Source organism: Panthera pardus, unplaced genomic scaffold (assembly GCF_024362965.1).
Source record: "Panthera pardus isolate Hobbes unplaced genomic scaffold, ASM2436296v1 HiC_scaffold_11, whole genome shotgun sequence".
NCBI classification, from domain to species: Eukaryota; Metazoa; Chordata; class Mammalia; order Carnivora; family Felidae; genus Panthera; species Panthera pardus.
This window is the reverse complement of record NW_026526666.1, coordinates 59,276,392-59,296,049: the sequence shown is the minus strand read 5'-3', so window position 1 is coordinate 59,296,049 and position 19,658 is coordinate 59,276,392. Positions and strand designations below refer to the sequence as shown.

The window sequence follows — 19,658 nt, the reverse complement described above, 5'->3', positions numbered from 1 at the left end:
GGGATTAAGAAATGGATTAAACAAACAAACAAAAACAGTCAACTTTAGTAATTGGCAGTAACTATGAGGCATTACAGAAAAGCATGTAATGGAATAGTAAGATCTAAGTTTTAAAATGTATTTTTTAAAATACAAATTTGATGCAGAAAAGCATTTGACAAAATACAGCATCCCTTCTTGATTAAAAACCCTTAAGAAAGTAGGGATTGAAGGATCATACCTCAAGATCATAAGGGCCAACACAAAAAAAACCCACCACTAATATCTCCCTCAGTGGGGAAAAACTGAGAGCTTACCCCCTAAGGTCAGGAACATGATAAGGATGTCCACTCTCATCACTGTTATTCAACATAGTGTTGAAAGTCCTACCTCAGCAATCAGACAACACAAAGAAATAAAAGGCATCAAAATTGGCAAGAAGAAGTCAAACTTTCACTCTTCACAGATGACACGATACTCGATGTGGAAAACCTAAAGACTCCACCGAAAAACTGCTAAAACTGATACATGAATTCAGCAAAGTTGCAGGATATAAAATCAATGCACGGAAATTGGTTGCATTTCTATACACCAATAATGAAGCGAGAAATCAAGGAAACGATCCCATTTACAACTGCACCAAAAGTCATAAAATATCTAGGAATAAACCTAACCAAAGAGATAAAAGATCTATACAATGAAAACTATACAAAGCTCATGAAAGAAACTGAAGAAGTCACACAAAAGAATGGAAAAACATTCCATGCTCATGGTTTGGAAGAACAAATATTGTTAAAATGTCAATAGTACACAAAGCAATCTACACATTCAAAACAATCCCTATCAAAATAACACCAGCATTCTTCACAGAGCTAGTAAAAACAATTCTAAATGTGTATGCAACCAGAAAAGCCCCCGAATAGCCAAAGCAATCTTGAAAAAGAAAACCAAAGAAGGAGGCATCACCATCCCGAACTTCAAGCTGTATTACAACACTGTAATCATCAAGACAGTATGGTAATGGCACAAAAACAGACACTCAGATCAATGGAACAGAATAGAGATCTCAGAAATGGACCCACAAACGTACGGTCAACTTATCTTTAACAAAGCAGGAAAGAATATCCTATGGAAAAAAGACAGTCTCTTTAGCTAATGGTGCTGGGAGAACTGGACAGCAACATGCAGAAAAATGAACCTGGACCACTTTCTTACACCATACACAAAAATAAACTCAAAATGGAAGAAAGACCTAAACATAAGACAAGAGGCCATCAAAATCCTAGAGGAGAATACAGGCAGCAATCTCTTTGACTTCGGCTGCAACAACTTCTACCTTAACGGGTCTCTGAAGGCAAAGGAAACAAAAACAAAAATGAACTACTGGTACCACATCAAGATAAAAATCTTCTCCACAGCATAGGAAACAGAAATAATCAGCAAAACTAAAACGCAACTGATGGAATGGGAAAAGATATTTGCAAATGACATACCAGATAAAGGGTTACTATACAAAATCTATAAATCGCTTGTCAAACTCAACACCCAAAAACCAAATAATCCAGTGAAGAAATGGGCAAAAGACCCGAATAGACACTTCTCCAAAGAAACATCCAGATGGCCAACCAACCCATGAAAAAATGCTCAACAACACTCATCATCAGGGAAATACAAATCAAAACCACAAAGAGATACCACCTCACACCTGTAAGAATGGTTAAAATTAACAAGTCAGGCAACAACAGATATTGGCGAGTATGTGGAGAAAGAGGAACCGTTTTGCACTGCTGGGGGGAATGCAAACTGGTGCGGCCACTCTGGAAAACAGTATGGAGGTTCCTCAAAAAATTAAAAATAGAACTACCCTACGAGCCAGCAATTGCACTACTAGGTATTTAACCAAAGGATACAGGAGTGGGGATTTGAAGGGGCACAGGCACCCCAATGTTTACAGCAGTGCTATTGACGATGGCCAAAGTATGGAAAGAGCCCAAATGTCCATCGACAGATGAATGGATAAAGAAGAGGGGTGCCTGGGCGGCTCAGTCAGTTAAGCTTTGGACTCCAGCTCAGGTCATGATCTTGCAGTTCACGAGTTCAAGCCCCACATCGGGCCATTTGGCTCTGTGCTGACAGCTCAGAGCCTGGAGCCTGCTTCAGATTCTGTGTCCCTCTCTCTGCCCCTCCCCCGGTCACACTCTGTTTCTCTCTCTCTCTCTCTCAAAAATAAACATTTAAAAACAAATATGTGGTATATAGATACAATGAAGTATTACTCATCAATCAAAAAGAATGAAATCTTGCCATTTGCAACAAATTGGATGGAACTAGACTGTATTATAAGTGAAATCATTAAAAAAAATAATAATAATAAATAAGTGACATCAGTCAGTTAGAGAAAGACAAATATCATATGACTTCACTCGTGTGGAATTTAAGATACAAAACAGATGAACATAAGGGAAGGGAAGCAAAAATAATATAAAAACAGGGAGGGGGGACAAAATACAAAAGACTCTTAAATATAGAGAACTGAGGGTTGCTGGAGGGGTTTTGGGTGGGGGGATGGGCTAAATGGACAAGGGGCATTAGGGAGGACACTTGCTGGGATGAGCACTGGGTGTTACACACAGAGGATGAATCACTGGATTCTCCTCCTGAAATCATTATTGCACTATATGTTAACTAATATGGATGTAAATTTAAAATACATATTTAAAAAATAAATATAAAATAAAATACAAACTTGATCCTTTCACATATAATCCTGGCACTTTTAATTGGGGTCAAGATGGAATAAGAGGAACTGAAAACAAGTGAAAAAACAGAATAAATACAACAATGGTTTCAAAACACTGGACATTAGGCAATGAAGAATAAGTGACGCCTGAGAGATGGGAAATAAATTAACCGAGTCCTACAATTGCCCCAAGTTCCTGCCTGGAGAGTTTCCCGGCCACTATGCAGACAGGGCAAACCTAGCACAGCCCACAAGTGGCCCTAAATTGGAGAGATGAAGCTGGGAGTTCAAGTAGGCCATAGTAGCTAGACCTCGCAGAGCACAGTATGAGAGAAGACACAACTGTGCAGAAAAAGAACTCCAGAGTGTGTCCTGCAGAAAAATCTGCCTCCTATATTCAGCTGAGTTCTGATCAGGGCACTCATGTGAGGAAAGTCCTTGGAGGTGGGAAAGAATCACCTGACAGGATTAGAGGAGCAACATGCAGGACTCATGGAGCATCCGGCCTATTTACACTCTTCAAAGCAGAAAACCTTTTAACTCATGGGGCACTGGGTAGAGTACTCAGAGGGTTTTGCCTCATTAGAGAAAAAGTAGTCCTAGAATAAAAGTTACTCTAGCCCTACCTAACAAAGATTAAAGGCAATACTCAACAAGATCAAACTGTTTCTAAGTAACTAAACCACATTCTGGAAAAAAACTCAAAAACAGTTGTTAAGAATACAAAAATATCCACCACTTAACAAGGTACAATTTATAATTAAAAATTGCCAGGCAGCAAAGATGCAGGATATGTAAACCTTAATTAAGAAAATCACTAATAAAAACTAACTCTTAAGTAGCATGAATGACAGCATTGACAAAGATATTGAAGTGCTTACTATAACTATATTCCATGTGTTTAAGAAGCTAAAGGTAATTTGAGAGTGTTAGACATGGAATATGTTTTTTTAGAAGACTTACATTGAACTTCTAGACAAGAAAACTAGTGTCTTCTATGAAAAATACACTAGATGAGACTAACAGCAGATTAGATATTATAACAATGAAATAAAGACTTGTGAATTTGATGGATCAATACAAACCAAGAAAACCAAAATAGAAAACCAAGAGAAAAAATGCACAGAGCATCAACAAGGTATAGGATAACTCAAGCGGCCTAACATATGTATAACTGGAGTCCCTGAAAAGTGGGAAGGCATGGTAGGTAGACAATAAAAAGAAAAAAGAATGGCCAACATTTTCCAAATTTGATGAAAACTGTAAACCAACAAATCCAACAAGTTTAAAACACACACACACACACACACACACACACACACACAGTAAACACAAAGGAAACTTACTCCAAGGCATATCCTAGTTAAATTTCTTAAAACCAATGGAAGAGAAAATCTTAAATTTCACATTTTAGATGAAATGGATCAACTTCCTGAAAAACACAAACTACCAAAGCTAACTCAGAAAGAAATTGATCTGAACAGCCCTATATCTATTATTTTAATTTAACTTACAGTTAAAAACCTTCCCACAAAGAAAGCTCCAGGCCCAAATAGCTTCACTGGGGAATTCTGTCAAACAGTTAAGGAATAATTAAAAATAATTCTATTCAAACTCTTCCAGGAAATTGAAAAGAAATGAATAATTTGCATTTCATTCCATAAGACCAGCATTACCATGCATGATACTAAAGCCAGAAAAAAACTTACAAGACTATAAAGTACTATCTCTCATCAACACAGACAGAAAAAATTCTTAATATTTTAGAAAATCTAATTCAACAATATATATAAAGACAGTACATCATGACCAGTTGAGGTGTGTCCCAGGAATGCAAGGTTGAAAGAAAAATTCAGCAATCAATGTAATCCACCCTATGCACTGAAAAAGAAACACCATATGATCATCTCAATAGATACAGAAAAAGCATTTGATAAAATCCAACACCCAACCCTGACAAAAAACTCTCATAAACTAGGACATCTACAGAAAACTATAACAGCATATTTATTGGTGAAAGACTATACTTTTCTCCTAAGATCAGGAGAAAAGCACAGATGTTCACTCTCACCACTTAAATTCAATATTATACTGGAGTTCCTAATCAATACAATAGAATTAATACATACATAACTAAATAAATGGCACCCAGACAAGAAATAATAGAAGTGGTCTTTATGCCTACACAATAGGATCATCTCTATAAAAAATCCAAAGGAATCTACAAAAAAAGCTCCTACAATGACTTTAGTTAGGTGTCAGGATACAAAAGCAACATACAAAACAAATTTTATCTCTATATACCAACAAGTGATAGAAGCCAGACCTTACTACCTCCAAAAAAGTGCATACTCTATGATTCCAGCTCTATAATATAAACTGTAAAAATGCAAAGTAATTATACTTACTTACAGAGAGATCACTGATTGCCTGAGGATGGGAAAGTAAACAGGATCAGGAGAGGGATTATAAAGTTTTGGAGGCAATGAATATGTTCACTATTTTGCTTGTGATGTAGGTTTCACAGGTGTACACAGAGGTCAAAACTTATACTATATAGCTTACGTCTGCATAATTTATTTTATGTCAATTATAAATCAATTAAGCTGTTTTTCAAAAGATACTAAAAACAGGTAACAAATGCAATGTGTGAACTCTGATTAGATCTTAGTTTGAAAGAAAAAAATCAGCTTTGGAAGACAACTGGGATTAATGGGGGAATTCACATATAGATTTGCTTTTAGGTTATTTTAGGTAAGTATTGCTTATTAGGTTATAATGATGTGGTTATGCAGGTGAATAATTTATACCTGAGACACTTGCGGAGGTATCTCTTTATGATGAATAAAACTTACTTTCAACTTGTATCACACACACACACACACACACACACACTTACATAGGACATAAAGCCAATGCAGTAAAATATTAACAATGGTATCTAAGTCCTGGTTATATATGTGTTCATTAATTTTTTTTTCAATTCTTCTGTTTCAAAATCTTCATAATTAAAGTTGGAAGAAAATATGTAAATCTAACTCAACCTAGACTAATACAATATTATCTAGAAAAATAACTTCAGAAAATCAGTTTTAATAAACAGTATTACCTACATGTTAGACTATTTAAAAGTTACTAACATTTTTTATATAACATTCCACCCTTGCATATCACATAAAATGTGAATAAAGTGCATGATAAGTAAAAATTAACTCCAAGTTAACCCTTTTGGAATTACTACCAATTTTAAATCAGAGTCCACACTTAATACATAATAATCGGATGTTATTAACAAGATACTTTCTAGTTTTTTTTTCCTTTTTTAAACCAAGCTGAAAGTAGTAAAATAACTGAAGTCTAGAAATCATTTCAAAATTAGTATTTGGGTAACCAGTAAGTTTCTTCATTGGCTAGCTGGCTTGTGAGTTACAGATGCAGCATGAAATTCAGTCCCTGCCCTCATGGATGTCATAATCTAGTTGGGGGGGGGGGGGGAATGTATCTAAGTAAGACTATTATGGAATAATAAAATACAGTTCCTTATTAAGCGTTATGCACTGTTATGAATTTTTAAAAAAGAAAGGACTTCCATGAGTAGCACAATAGTTCAAAGCAACTATTGTTTTTTATGCTGTTTGGGTAGATGCAGAAAAAAAAAGTTTTTAAAGGATTGTTTCAAATGGGGAAGTGTACTTAAGGTTTAACAACAGAAAGTCTTTTGCTAGAAGTCATACTACAAAAACAACACAAACCCACATTCTTTACTATAGGAGATAAGCTTCAAACACTTGTCCAATCACATGCCCACTTTCTAAGGGCATCCTATAGCCTCAATTTAAGGGATAGTCCCAGACTGTCAATCTTCCCCAGAGACCCCTTCCACTGGCCACAGAGCCAGGCGTGGACATCTGACAGTGACAAGACTTTTGGTGAGGCAGTATCAGGCAAAGAAGTACAAGGGTATGTATAATTTGGGGCTGTAATTGGTGCTACACAAAGTAGCACGCAAACAAGAACTGGGAACCAAAACCCTTGCAAAAGAAGTGGATCAAGAGAAAGGACGATGGAATCGATCAATGTGCAGAAAGTAAAAGATCATGAAGCCTCAGGGAGAGAAGGAGAGAAGGAGAGAAGGAGAGAAGGAGAGAAGGAGAGAAAGAGAGAAAGAGAGAAAGAGAGAAAGAAAGAGAGAAAGAGAGGGGGCAAGATTCATACCCTCCATACCCAGTTCCCAAGAGTCCACTGTACTTCCTAATTTAACTGAGCTACATGAGCTTTTACTTTACCCCTAAAACAATTCCCTCTCTTTAAAAGGAGGAGTATCTCATAAATAAATGACCTCTGACTTAAGAGGTTACGAGGTATAAAAGTTACACACTTCATACATAAGCTAATAACATTTTAATATACATGCTGTTTATTACAACTGAGGGTTCCTTCTATACTTTGCAAACCCAAATTCCCGATTTTCAACACTGAATCAGTTCCAGATTAGTAGTGGATTATCTCTGCAGTGACTTTATCATACAACAGATCTCAATCCACATTAAATCAGTCGTGTCAATTCTGCCTCCTTAACGTCTCAATCTAGCCCTTCCTGGGCTCTGTGGCCTTAGGCTGTGGATGACTATATAACCTCCAATCTCTCTGCCCATTTTACCACCAACTCCTACCCCTCCAGTTCGTCCCCCCCAAACAAGAAGTAAAGCTATCTAAACTACAAATCAGACAACAGAATCCTACTCCCACAACTCACATAAGCCTTACATTGCTAAATATAAGGCAACCATTTTTTTTTAAAAATGGAGATTTGTATAATGACAAAGATATACAAATCTTAAAAATAATAATACTACTTGCCAAAATTCTGTATATCAGGAATGGCAAACTCAGATGTGTAAACCAGCACTGCACAACAGAAACTTCTGCAGTCATAGAAATGTGTCTTCATTGTCCAATGTGCTAACTTCTACCTATGGCTACTGAGCACTTGAAATGTGGCTGGTGTGACTGAGCAAAAGAATTTTTTAGTGTTCATTTATTTATTGTAAGAGAGAGAGCGCGCGCTCATGCCTGAGCAGGGACGGGGCAGAGGGAGTGAGAGAGAGAGAATCCCAAGTACGCTCTGCGTTGACAACAAGGAACCCAACGCAGGGCTCAAACCTATGAACCATGAGATCATGACCTAAGCTGAAACCAGATGCTCGACCGAACTGAGGCACCCAGACACCCCTTTAGTTCATTTTAGTTCATCTAAAACAAAATGGCCATAGGTGACTAGTGGCTATTGTATTAGCCACAGTGCTAGTCTGTAGAGTCCAGGCAAAGCCATCCTGACATAAATGCAGATTCATGCCTATCTAAAGAAGATGCAACAAGTGTAATGGAATTTGAACTTAGTGTTACCAAACAGTTCAATGCTTTCAAGAAAAGCAAGCAATTCAAACTTTATGTGGAAGTTAGCAGTTTTAAAATGCTGGCAACCAACTTAAAAAAAAAACAAACAAAAAAAAAAACAAAGCTTATTAACCACCTTGACCAAACCAACATACACAAGACCCCATTCAGTTTTCCATCTAAATGTCATTCATTCATTAAATATTTAATGAGCGCGTCCTATATACTGTATCATACCATTCTGGATGCTGGAGATAACCACAAAAAAAGAGACAAAAATCTCTGCCCAATTTGCAGCAACAGTAATGCTGCAATATGCTAACATACACAAATACAAATAAATCTAAAGCAATACATAGCAAACTATTCATAGTGGTTATTTTGAGTCATTGTAAAGGATTTTCATCTCATGTATTTCTGTGCTGTTCAAATTTTTACAAGGTGTATTATTTTGTAAGCCCCAAAACTAACAACTATTTTTGTAATTCCCAACGGTTTCCGTGGGCTTCAATAAACTCCTGCATATGAAAGACCAGGCCTCTCATAATGCCACCCCCTACCATTTCTCCAGCCACCTTCCCCGGCTGTCCTTCACCCATTCCTAAGCTCCAGACCCACTGATTTACTTACACCCCTCAGAAAACCTCTCATCTCTAATATCTATGCGCATCAATTGCACAGCTTAGCTCTGCGATTATAGCAAGCAAAGTCTTGCTCATCTCTCATGACTTATGTGAAATTACAAAAAAAAAAAAAAAAATTCTGACACAGGAGGTACAAGCAAAAGCCCCAAACATTACATGAACATAAGTAAAAACATTATCATTGACATCACTGACAATAAACTGTCATTTAGAACAGAAATGGAGCCTGATATTTTGCAATCCCTGGCTTATCCCTGAGAAATGGTTAAAAAAAAAAAAAAAAATTGGGGGAAGAAACCTATTTATACATTTCACAGAGCCAACGCTAGACTACACAGAGCCTAAGAAAGATTCAGGGCTGGCCTATCCTCTTCAAAGAACGAGAGCAGGTCAGCAAACATGGCTGGCAAACTTCAAGGATTACTAACGTAATGATGTGAGAAAATTAAGCAATTTGGATGGTTAGCCTCTAAGACCATTTCAGATCCTTAATTCTTTAAGTACCATCTCAGAATGAGCAAGTACAGCACTCACTGGCACTCACAGCTGAAGCCTGGAAGACAGTTTTAACAACTCTGCTGAAAATGACTATTTCTTCTCTAGTTTCTATGGAAACAGCCGTCAGGTTGGCAAAAATAGGACATGTACTTTAAAATAATCATTCAAGCAAAGTACACACATGATGGAAGACTTAAAAAAAAAAAATAAATTGGAAGGCAACAGCCTTGGTTCTTAAGCTTCCAAATGTCAGACTGCGTGCACCCCGTCACCACGGCTGAGATGATGGATATAAACCCACTGCCTTTCAGCGAGGGATACACGGTACTGGTTGGGGTGTCCCTACGGTGGATCAATCCCTGAATTCCAAATGAGGTCTTTTCGTCGCCCCGGACTAAAATTGCTCATTGAGGACTGCATGGCACAATAAAACTGTTGCTCAGCTTTACACAGGCAAGTGACATTGTTTAAAGAGTATAAAAAGCTCTTTTTGTAAACAAGTTTATGAAGAAAGTATCAAAACGCCTTTGCACTGGTTACACGGGAAATGTTGGGTTCTTCATCGCAGGGTTTAGGTAGGAAAACTTATGTTGTCTACTTTAAGAGTGAGGAGGAAAGAGAGGGACTGCCTCTCAAGTTGCTGTAGGCGGTTGGAAGCGGTTTTGCACGGGTGAAGGTGTCGAAGTGAGGCACACCGTGCCGTCCGTGTTAATAAGAAATACTACTTTAAAAAAGGAGCTGCTAAAGAGAAAGGATGAGGGGAGAGGGAGGTATCTTCTCGGAAACCACATCCACCTGCTAACTAGCAACTTCCCGGCCGGCAGAGTAGCACCCTGGGGTCCCTGCACTTCACGCCGGGAGCGGGGGGAGGGGAGGGATGAGACACAACTCTCCCGTACCCCTTTTCCACTAACCCCTGTCCCCCGGCTCTCCCCAACCCTCTCCCACACACACCCGGCGCCCCTCCGTCCCTTCCCCCCAGGCCTCGCCACCCCACTCCCTTCCCCGTGCTCACAGGGCTCCGCCCCTCACCCCGGCACCCCTCGAAGTTCTCGCACTCTGCCCCCACCCCTGGGCCCGGCCCAACTCGTAAAAGGGGGACAAAGACGTCCCCACAGGACAGACCCTAGGAGTGGCGAAAGCGAAGACGACTCTTCAGACCGGCCCTTTGCGCAAGCGCGTACCCCATCCAGAAGCCCCGCCTCCTTACTTCCTGCCCTCTGCCCGGTCCTTGTCGCCTTTTGCTCCGCCCACAGCGGGCAGTCGACACACCCGCCCGTAATCTTCCTTCCCGAGGGCCGCCGACCGGGAGCGGACCGTGACGCTCTCACGCCCCCGTGTGGCTAGACGAGGGACGTGCCTGCGGGCTGTGCTGTTTGCCTGGTACTCTTCTTCACTCACGTCCTTGGAACCTGATTTGGCTCCTCTAAAGAATGATCCAGGCAAGGCTGTGACCGCTGAAGATTCTAAGGCAGTGCTGGCCAAAAGAAAAGAGATTCTAGAGGGTTTCTGGAGCCCAAAGACTAAGGTTTCGTGGTTTTAAAGTTGCAGTGCTAGAAGCAGTCTTTGGAGTGTGAGAATTTTGCTTTCACCTGACTTTCTGGAATGGCACAGTTTAAGAAAAATGAAGTATAACCTGAAGCATCCAGAAGTTAACTGAAAAGAGCTGGCTGCAAAACAATGGGTATGGTATATCTCATTTATGCCACCAAAAAATATTTATCCAGCACCAAGTGCATCTTTCATGGAGCTTGTATCACAGTGAGGAGATCTAGGCAATAAGCAAGCAAACAAGCAAATAAACATGGTATCAGATAGTGATATGATTCTGTATTAGTTTGTTATATTTATATTCTCTGCACAATGAAAAATATCTTAAAAGATATAAACACTATGAACAATTTTATGTGTCGCTTTTACAGGATTATAAGCAATGTTTTCTTTCACCTTGCTTATTTGTGTTTTATAATTTGCCTTTTACTTTGAAGGAACTATCCTGGCAGATCCCTGACCACTGGTTCCCTAACAACTCAAGTGACAGGTCTCTGAATCTTCATGGGTTTATGTGAAGTGCGTGTATCTTTCCAAGGTCTCCAATGTACTAGCTATCTCTTGCTCAGCATGCCTGATTAGCATGCTGTTATCAATAGAACAGATAGGGTTATATTATTAGCAGGCTGTTATCAATAGAACAGATAGGTTCTCTGGGATGTCCAGGTGGTCCCGATCCTTTTGGACTGTGTTATGACAGATTGCAGAGATGGCACAATGACTATAATCAAGTCTACTACATGATTACATCTTCAGTTGTCTATAAACCATTCTCCTGGTTTCTGAAGTGGCCAGACTGGCAAATTAAATGGAGACATGACAGGGACAAGTACTCTGTATCTATTAGGTCGTTAATGGTGGCATTAATCTCTACCATCATCATCCTAGCCCCTTGGATGAAATATTGGTTCTTATTTATTATCTCAACTCGATAAGGAAGGGACAGTTTTAGTGGCTTTCACCTGGTTTTCCTCACCATGAGAACTCAAGGCCAAAGACCTAATGTGGAACTTGCTCTCAATATATACTCCCAATTATGCACTCAGGGACTGAGGAAAGACTAGTGGATAGGTCCATGCTCCCATGGACTCACTGTAAACTGGATATTATACAGACCTGTGCTCATTACCTGACCCCCATAAGTCCCCACTCTTAAAAAGAGGCCATGATAACACTTTGAGTTTCTGGGCGCGACTTTTTAATTAAGGCAACCACCCTCAGACCCCTCTTCTGCCATTCTTGCCGTCTTCTGGTTATAGATATCAAGCAGCACCCTATAAGCTGCCCATCTATTTTTCCCCTACGGACACCTTGTACTATTAAATACCTTCACAGCACCTGAGGGCCAAGTACCCATGCAGCCCCTCTTAACTTGCCAGCTATTATAGTAATTACAGCCTCCAGGCTTCTGGTGGTTAAAGTCACCACCTAGCTTCTATCGCTTCAGGATGCTATCATTACCCTAGAGATTACCCTAGCCCCCTCTGAACTTCTTAGTGATGCTGGTATTTCTCTCACTAGTGCATTTCCTATTGCCATTGAGTATGGCCTGTCCTTTGGACCTCCTGTGGAGCATAACCCTCTGTCTGACCTTTTGATTCCACACAATAAATCCTTCGAGCAAGCTCACTTCCCTCAGGACCTCTTTTCTTCCCCTACAGTCTGCTAGGGCAATTCAGCTGCCTTCCTCCCTGGAGACTTCCCTTGACTGAGGTTGATATAACCGGCCTCATCAAAGAATATGCCTTCTCCCCAGGAAACAGCATGCATTCAGTGGCTGATGTTTTTTATTTTTATTTTTTTAATTTTTCCTTTCCTATTTGAGTGTGTGTGTGTGTGTGTGTGTGAGAGAGAGAGAGAGAGAGAGAGAGAGAGAGAGAGAGAGAGAATCTCAAGCAGGCTCCATACTCAGTGTGGAGCCCAGTGTGATCCCACCCTGGATGGGATCATGACCTGAGCCGAAATCACGAGTTGGATGTTAACCGACTGAGACACCCAAGCGGCCGCAGTGACTGATTAATTTAGGAGATATAAAGGCCTGGCCCCTGTGCCTCAATTGAGACAACCCCATAAGGCCACCCCAGCTCCAGAGCTCTCCCTAGGATTGGTAAGAAGAACCACTTCTCCCTCTGCCCAGGCCTCTGTCCCTTATTCACTTATAGGTGTTGTCCCTGAGGACCCCTCCACTGCACCCCAAAAACCCTGAACACAGAGACTCAGAGTCTGTTTCCAGGGAACCCAACCCAAGGTAACTCGGGTTTTCTCCAGAAGTGGAAGCTGCTTGGATACAGAAAGACTTTCATTTATACCTCCCAGAGGAAGTACCAGAAGCTGAATACTGAGTAACTCTGAAGAATTGTGAGGCTTGGCTTGTGTTAGAACCGGGTGTAGACAGAAAGAAGCTCAACAGATAGCACAACTCTACTGATCTCAGTTCATGTTGAGAGCCACACAAGATGGCCACAGGACTTGAGAAGGGTCACAAGTTTGGTAGGCTGTAATGGACAGGTGGTTCCTTGACTGAAGTGGCCTTTCATTTTTTCTTGAACATGTGCCAGGAATGACTGTTCCAGATGTTGGAAATGACTGGTTCTGGTCTGAAGTCACCCAACATAGACAACTGCAGCAATATAGACAACTGCCTGTTCTACTCCAACAAAAAGTAGCTCAGCATTTTCTTCATCCATGGGCTTGACTGACTTTACTTTCTTCTTCTCTCAGCCCAGCCTTTCTTCCCACAGAACATGAACAGACATGTCTTTAATTTCTTTTCCTTTTTTTTTTTTTTTTTGGCTTGAAAACAGTGGTCACACCACACTGAAAACAGTGGTATGTTATTGCCACCTGAATTGTGATGCTCTAGCTCATTGAGTGGTCTTCCTGCCTTCACCTCATTCCTCTTGTCTAACCAGCAGCCACCTGGGACCCAGGTCCTGAAGCTGAAGCCTAGATGATACAATGTGGGGTCAACAACTCCAAGGCCACAGCTTGGACACAACCTTGCTCGCTACCCTGGGATGAGTTTTCCAGAGATTCCAGTTGAGCACTTTTCTAAGAGTCAGCACAAACTATTACTCCTTTATTGCAAAAGTAAACCATTTTTTAAATATTTTTGAGAGAGAGCCAGAGCACAAGTGGGGTAGGGGCAGAGAGAGGGAGACACAGATTCCGAAGCAGGCTCCAGGCTCTGAGCTGTCAGCACAGAGCCTGACATGGGGCTTGAACCCACAAACCAGGAGATCATGACCTGAGCCGAAGTCGGACACTTCAGCAACTGAACCAACCAGGCGCCCCAAAAGAAAACTATTAATACCAAGAAAAATGAAACAAAAAAGAGAAAAGTACCCTTAACCCACTACCCAAAGATAATTAATCACTGTTAACATTCAGATATGCCACTCTCTTGGAAGTCAAGATTAAAATTACTTTAAGTATTTAAAACTGGATAGAATGAAAGGTTTCTCGCTGTCCTTTTAATGTGCAGTCCTTTGATTTCTTAACCATGTAAACATTTTTCCATGCTTATATGCTTTTTGGATTTCTTCTTTGGCAAATCTCCTGTCCATGCCCTCAACCCATTTGTCTATAAAATATTCCTTATTATCTTATGGTCTTACAAAAGTGCTTTACATAGTTAAGAATTGTCTGCCGTTTGTGTAATAAACATTTCCCCTGCTTGGCATCTGTCTTTCAACTTTGTTAATTCGTGTATGCGGATATACGTACTTTAAAAAATTTTTGGTATAAACAAATCTCTCTGTCTTCTCATGGTGGTTTCTGCCTTTGAGATTTATTTACTGTCTGTCTCAAACCCAAGATTATATGTTTACCAATATTTTCTTCTGGTATTTGAGTTTGTTCTCTCTTAAATCTTCATCAGGAATTCATTTCAGTACAAGATCAGACAGAAGAATATAACCTACAATATTTTCTGAATTATCAGGCCAGTGGAGCTTTTACAAAAGACACATGCAGGTGCTGTGCCCATGGGAGGATCACCAAGGTAACTGCTGTCCCAACAGTTTACTGAATAACCCATCTTGTCCTGACTGACTTGAAGCATCACTTTTGGTATATACTAAATCCTCTGCTTCTGGGCTTTTCTCTTTTGTTCCTTTGTCTGTCTGTTCTGGCAGTAGTGCATGGTTCTAATTTTACAGTACAGATTTTATTTTCAAATATTTTCTGGCTCTTCCTAATACATTTGACCTTCAGGATGGACTTTTGGAATAACTTTTCAAGTCCTCCCTACCAAAAAAAATGCACTGGGACTTTAATTCTGTTATTGCTGTTTTTAAACTTAGATTAATTAAGGGGCACCTGGGTGGCTCAGTGGGTTGAGCATCTGACTTTGCTCAGGTCATGATCTCAAGGTTCGTGAGTTCAAGCCCCGCGTCGGGCTCTGCTGACAGCTCAGAGCCTGGAGCCTGCTTCAGATTCTGTGTCTCCCTCTCTCTCTCCCCCTCCCCCACTTACGCTCTGTCTCTCAAAATATGAATAAACGTTAAAAATTTTTCTAATAAATAAACAAACTTAGATTAATTTTGAGGAATTTTATTCTTTTGCAAGGTTGACTCTATCAATCCAGGAAACTTGACATGTGTCTCCATTTACCCAGGTCTTCTTTTATGTCCCTCCATAAAGTTTTATAGTCTTCTTATATGGGTCAAAGCAGTATATTTTTTAAAGGAACTATAAACTTTGACTCCTTAGGATTATAAAATCTCCGAACTGGAAGGGACTTAAAAACCATCTTGTCACCCCACCCAATCTGTTGCTGAGCCCACCTCTTGAACAACCAAAGATACAGAATGAATTTTCGTGTTGTTGGGTTTTTTTTAACATGATGACATCATATTATATGTATTCTCTGTGCCTTCCAGTTTATCACTTGAACAACAGTTCTTGAAAAAGTTCTGACCAATGTATATAGATCACCTTAATCCATTTTAATCACTGCATGGTGTTCTATGGAAATGATATTGCATCATTTAATTTATCACCCCGCTGTCCCTCGACATTTAAGCTGTCCCTGTCATTTTGCTGTTACAAATATCTCAGCTTACAACCTTGAACCCTTACTAAAATCAAAGTCCCGGAAATTCTAGAGCACAAGACCAGTGCCTGCAAAGTCCCCCCCCCCCCCCTCCTCAAACTCACCACTAGGTGGCGCAACGCCTGTTCAAAGAAAGTCTGACTTCCCGATGTCCTTAGATTCTGTTCAACAAACGTTTATTGAACATGCATTATACAGTAGGCACTGGAATTTTTTAATACACTAATTTCAATAAAATAAACAAGTTCACTAATTCAAAATCACTTACGGAATGCACACTGCGTGCCCGGCACTGTGTTTGTCTGGAGAGTCCAGGGAAAACTAACAATCCCCTGCTATTCTAAACTCCAACAACTCTCAAAATAAAACAGGAGTCATTGCAACATGGTACCCCACTTACTTCTAAGCCCCAGGTGAGTCCACACAGTAGGCCAAAAGACCAGGACAGCAGATTCTCAAATAATTTGAACAATCACTTAAATGTGTCATGAGATTTCCACACTTACGTTCCCAGGCTCTTGCACATGCCATGTTTTCTGTGTGGAAGACTAATTTGGTGTTCCTTCAGAAGGACACCCTGAGACAAGGAATCAGATGCAATCATTCATTTGGGAAGTGATCCCAGGCAGCACCAGTTGGGGAGCAGAGAAGTGAGACAGGGAAGGAAAGGAAGCCAATAAATGATGCATTAACAAACGAGTTACAACTGGGGGCAGATGGAAAGAGTCCCTCTGATGAATGTGGGAAGACCGTGTAACACACACCTCAGAGTTTCCAAACAGAGGAATGAAGTTGCTGGTCTATTTATCCACTAACTCCAGCTACTCATTGGTTGAGGGCTGTCCTGGGGATGATTAATTCTCTAGCACTTCCAGCCTCCTTCATGTGCTCCTGGAAGCTCAGAAAAAGCCTCCAGCAAAGGGATTCAGACGCTGACAGCTGCAAGCTGAACCAGCATGTGCAGAAATATGGGCCAGGCACCAACATGCCAGTAGGTATGAGTGGGCACCAGTAGCATCTGCTACAAATGCCTTTTCTACTGTCACCTGGCTAATTTATTCTTCAAAACACAGGGCAGTAGTCGCCCACTCTGGCAAGTCTTGTATGCATCTGCACCAGGCCTGGTGACTTGTCCCACTTTTCTGTGCACCAGGAGCATTTTGTGCTCATGTCATTCCTACTAAGACTATAAGTGGTGGCTCTGAGACCCAGGTTGGCCCACTCTAAATCCCAGAACAAAATCACTAACATGCTTCCATACAAGTGAGCTCCTTGACTTGTAGATCCATGACTCCAAGTTCTGCCCCTGTCTCCATGTCATGATCTGCTCTGTGTTTCTGTGCGTCCTCTCTTTTTATAAGGACACCCACCAGTCATTAAATTGGGGGCCCACCCTAAGTCCAGAATGATGGCCTCTCAAGATCTTCAGCTTAGGGGCCCCTGGGTAGCTCAGTTGGTTAAACAACCAACTCTTGATTTTAGCTCAGGTCGTGATCTCACAGTTTGTGAGTTCCAGCCCCGCGTCGGGCTCTGTGCTGACAGCTTAGAGCCTGGAGCCTGCTTCGGATTCTGTGTCTCCCTCTCTCTCTGCCCCTCCCCTGCTCATGCTCTGTGTCTCTCTGTCTCTCAATAATAAACATTAAAAAAAAATAATAATAAAAAAAAAGATTCTCTCTCTTCCTCTGCCCCACTTCCCCACTCACACACTGTCTTTATTTATAAATAAATATCCTTAATTAACAACTACAACAATTCTATTTCCAAAGGAAAGTTAAAGGAGATAACTTTCCTTTGAGGCCCTTAAATTAGAATATAGGACTGGAACTATTGGTGGCCATCTTGCCCATGATGTGGACAAAGCTGGCCTAAAAAACAAAGCCAACCCAAAAGCAGAATAAAGATATGAAGAGAGAAATAGAAACCTGACATTAGTTGAGCCCTTGGATCCAGCCATACCTGAAGCTAACATCTCCCCTTCTCACTTTCCAGTTACGAGTCAACAAATTTCTTTTGCTTACACTAGTTTGAGTTGTTAACACTTGCAACTGGAACAGTCCTTGCTGATACACTCCAGTGTTGCACATCTGCTGTCTCCCTCGATCCATTTTCCCTCCCTTTGTTCTCATACCTGACAAATCCCTATTTATCCCCAGGTCTCAGTTCAAGTAGAACTTCCTCAAGCAGATCTTCCCTAAACTGATACCCACCTCCACCCCAGATTCCATCAGTTTTCCCTAATGGATGTTGTCAGAGCCCCGTCCTCCTTTCTCATAACAATCATCCCACATTATTGCAATTGCCTTTGTATTGATCCTCCTGTCCCCAAATCACTAATGCAACACAGTCATGAAATATAGTCAGTGGCTAATGTCTAGTCACTCACAACTTAGAATATTCATTTGTTTTCTGAAAAGTATAGTAAAATAAACAATGACCAAGCCTAACTATTTCTGTGTGGCTACTAGACAGTTGTTTAATATGTCCTGATTAATTTTTAGTATATAAGCTAGTAATTGCTTTTACTTAGGATTTCTTAATGAAATAATAATAATACATTTTTAAACTCCCCAGGCTGATCAAAGAGAGTAATTAGAAGAGGATAATTATACTCATGAAGGATAAAAATTATTGCTTTAATAGTATTTAGTGGTCTGATTAGACGAAATAATGGAAGAACCCAGTTTGCCAATTCTTTAAGCATTTCCTGAAGATCTGAATTAAAGTCTAAATAATACAGCACCACAAACTGCCCTTCGTTTAAATAATTTCTGCATTTTTTCCTTGATTATTAAAACCAGTTATAATCATTGTGGAAAAGTTAGGAAATACATAAAAGCATAGCTGGAGACAACAGAAAGCTCTATTATCCCCATCAATGAATATTTGCATTTTATTTCTGTGTGCATCCATAACCAGACACCAGCTCAGATCCTGGCTCTTACCCCCAAGGAAGCTCCTGCTCTTACCTTACGCTCCTCTGGGGTTCCTGATTTCACTTCTCATGGTCCTTTATCCCACAGAAACAAAGAAATGCCTTTTCCTTCTTGATTTCCACACAAATGACACTGCCCATACAGCACACTTTCACGGCCAATTTGTACTGAAAATTTGGCAGTAAAGGCAAGGAGGAAATTCACATCACAGGTCCATATGCATCATTCATTCATTCAGCAGAAATAGCCTTTCAAAAAAAATGGAATATTAGAATTCCCTTTTCTCAGTCAAGTCACACACTAGGGGTTATGTGCTGGGTTAAATAGTATCCCCCCCCCCCCTCAAAATCATGTCCACCTAGAACCTGTGAACGTGACCTTATTAGGAAAAAGGGTCTTTGCAGATGTAATCAAGTCAAGATGAAGTTTCACTAGATTAGCGTGGGTCCTAATCCAATGACTGGTGTTTTACAAGAAGAGGGAGATTGGGGAAGGACCCCCTCGGGAAGGAGGCCGAGGTTGCAATTTTGGTGCCACAGGCCAGGGAATACCGAGGACTGCTGACAACCACAGCAAGCTAGAGAATGCTTTCCTAGAGCCTTCAGAGAGAACACCACCCTGCTGACACCTTGACTCTGAACTTCAAGCCTCCAAAGCTATGAGAAATAATTGTTTTCTGTTATTTGAAGCCACCAAATTTGTTGTGCTTAATCCTGGCAGCTCCAGGAAACTAATAGAGACTCCAACCCCTGGCCAAGGGATCCTTTCTCTGCCCCCACCCCCATGCCCTCCTCCCCCCCTCCCCCCCCCCCCCCACCAGCGTCCACCCACTGCCAAAAAATTCCTTCTTGCTTCTGGAT

General features: G+C 40.6%; 1 protein-coding gene across 4 annotated transcripts in view; it reads right to left on the bottom strand.

Moving 5' to 3' along the window:
- OMA1 (OMA1 zinc metallopeptidase) overlaps positions 1 to 10,484 on the bottom strand; it is an 81,206-nt gene extending 70,722 nt beyond the window's left edge. Inside the window, exon 1 of one of the 4 annotated variants that reach the window (XM_019449120.2) lies at positions 10,384 to 10,484. The gene's annotated coding sequence lies outside the window, so the exon portion shown is untranslated. Of the gene's footprint in view, positions 1 to 296; positions 454 to 10,290; positions 10,310 to 10,383 lie in introns of those variants that run through there. The other 3 variants (XM_019449117.2, XM_019449119.2, XM_019449118.2) reach the window with 3 other exon arrangements.
- Between the last annotated feature and the right edge of the window lie 9,174 nt (positions 10,485 to 19,658).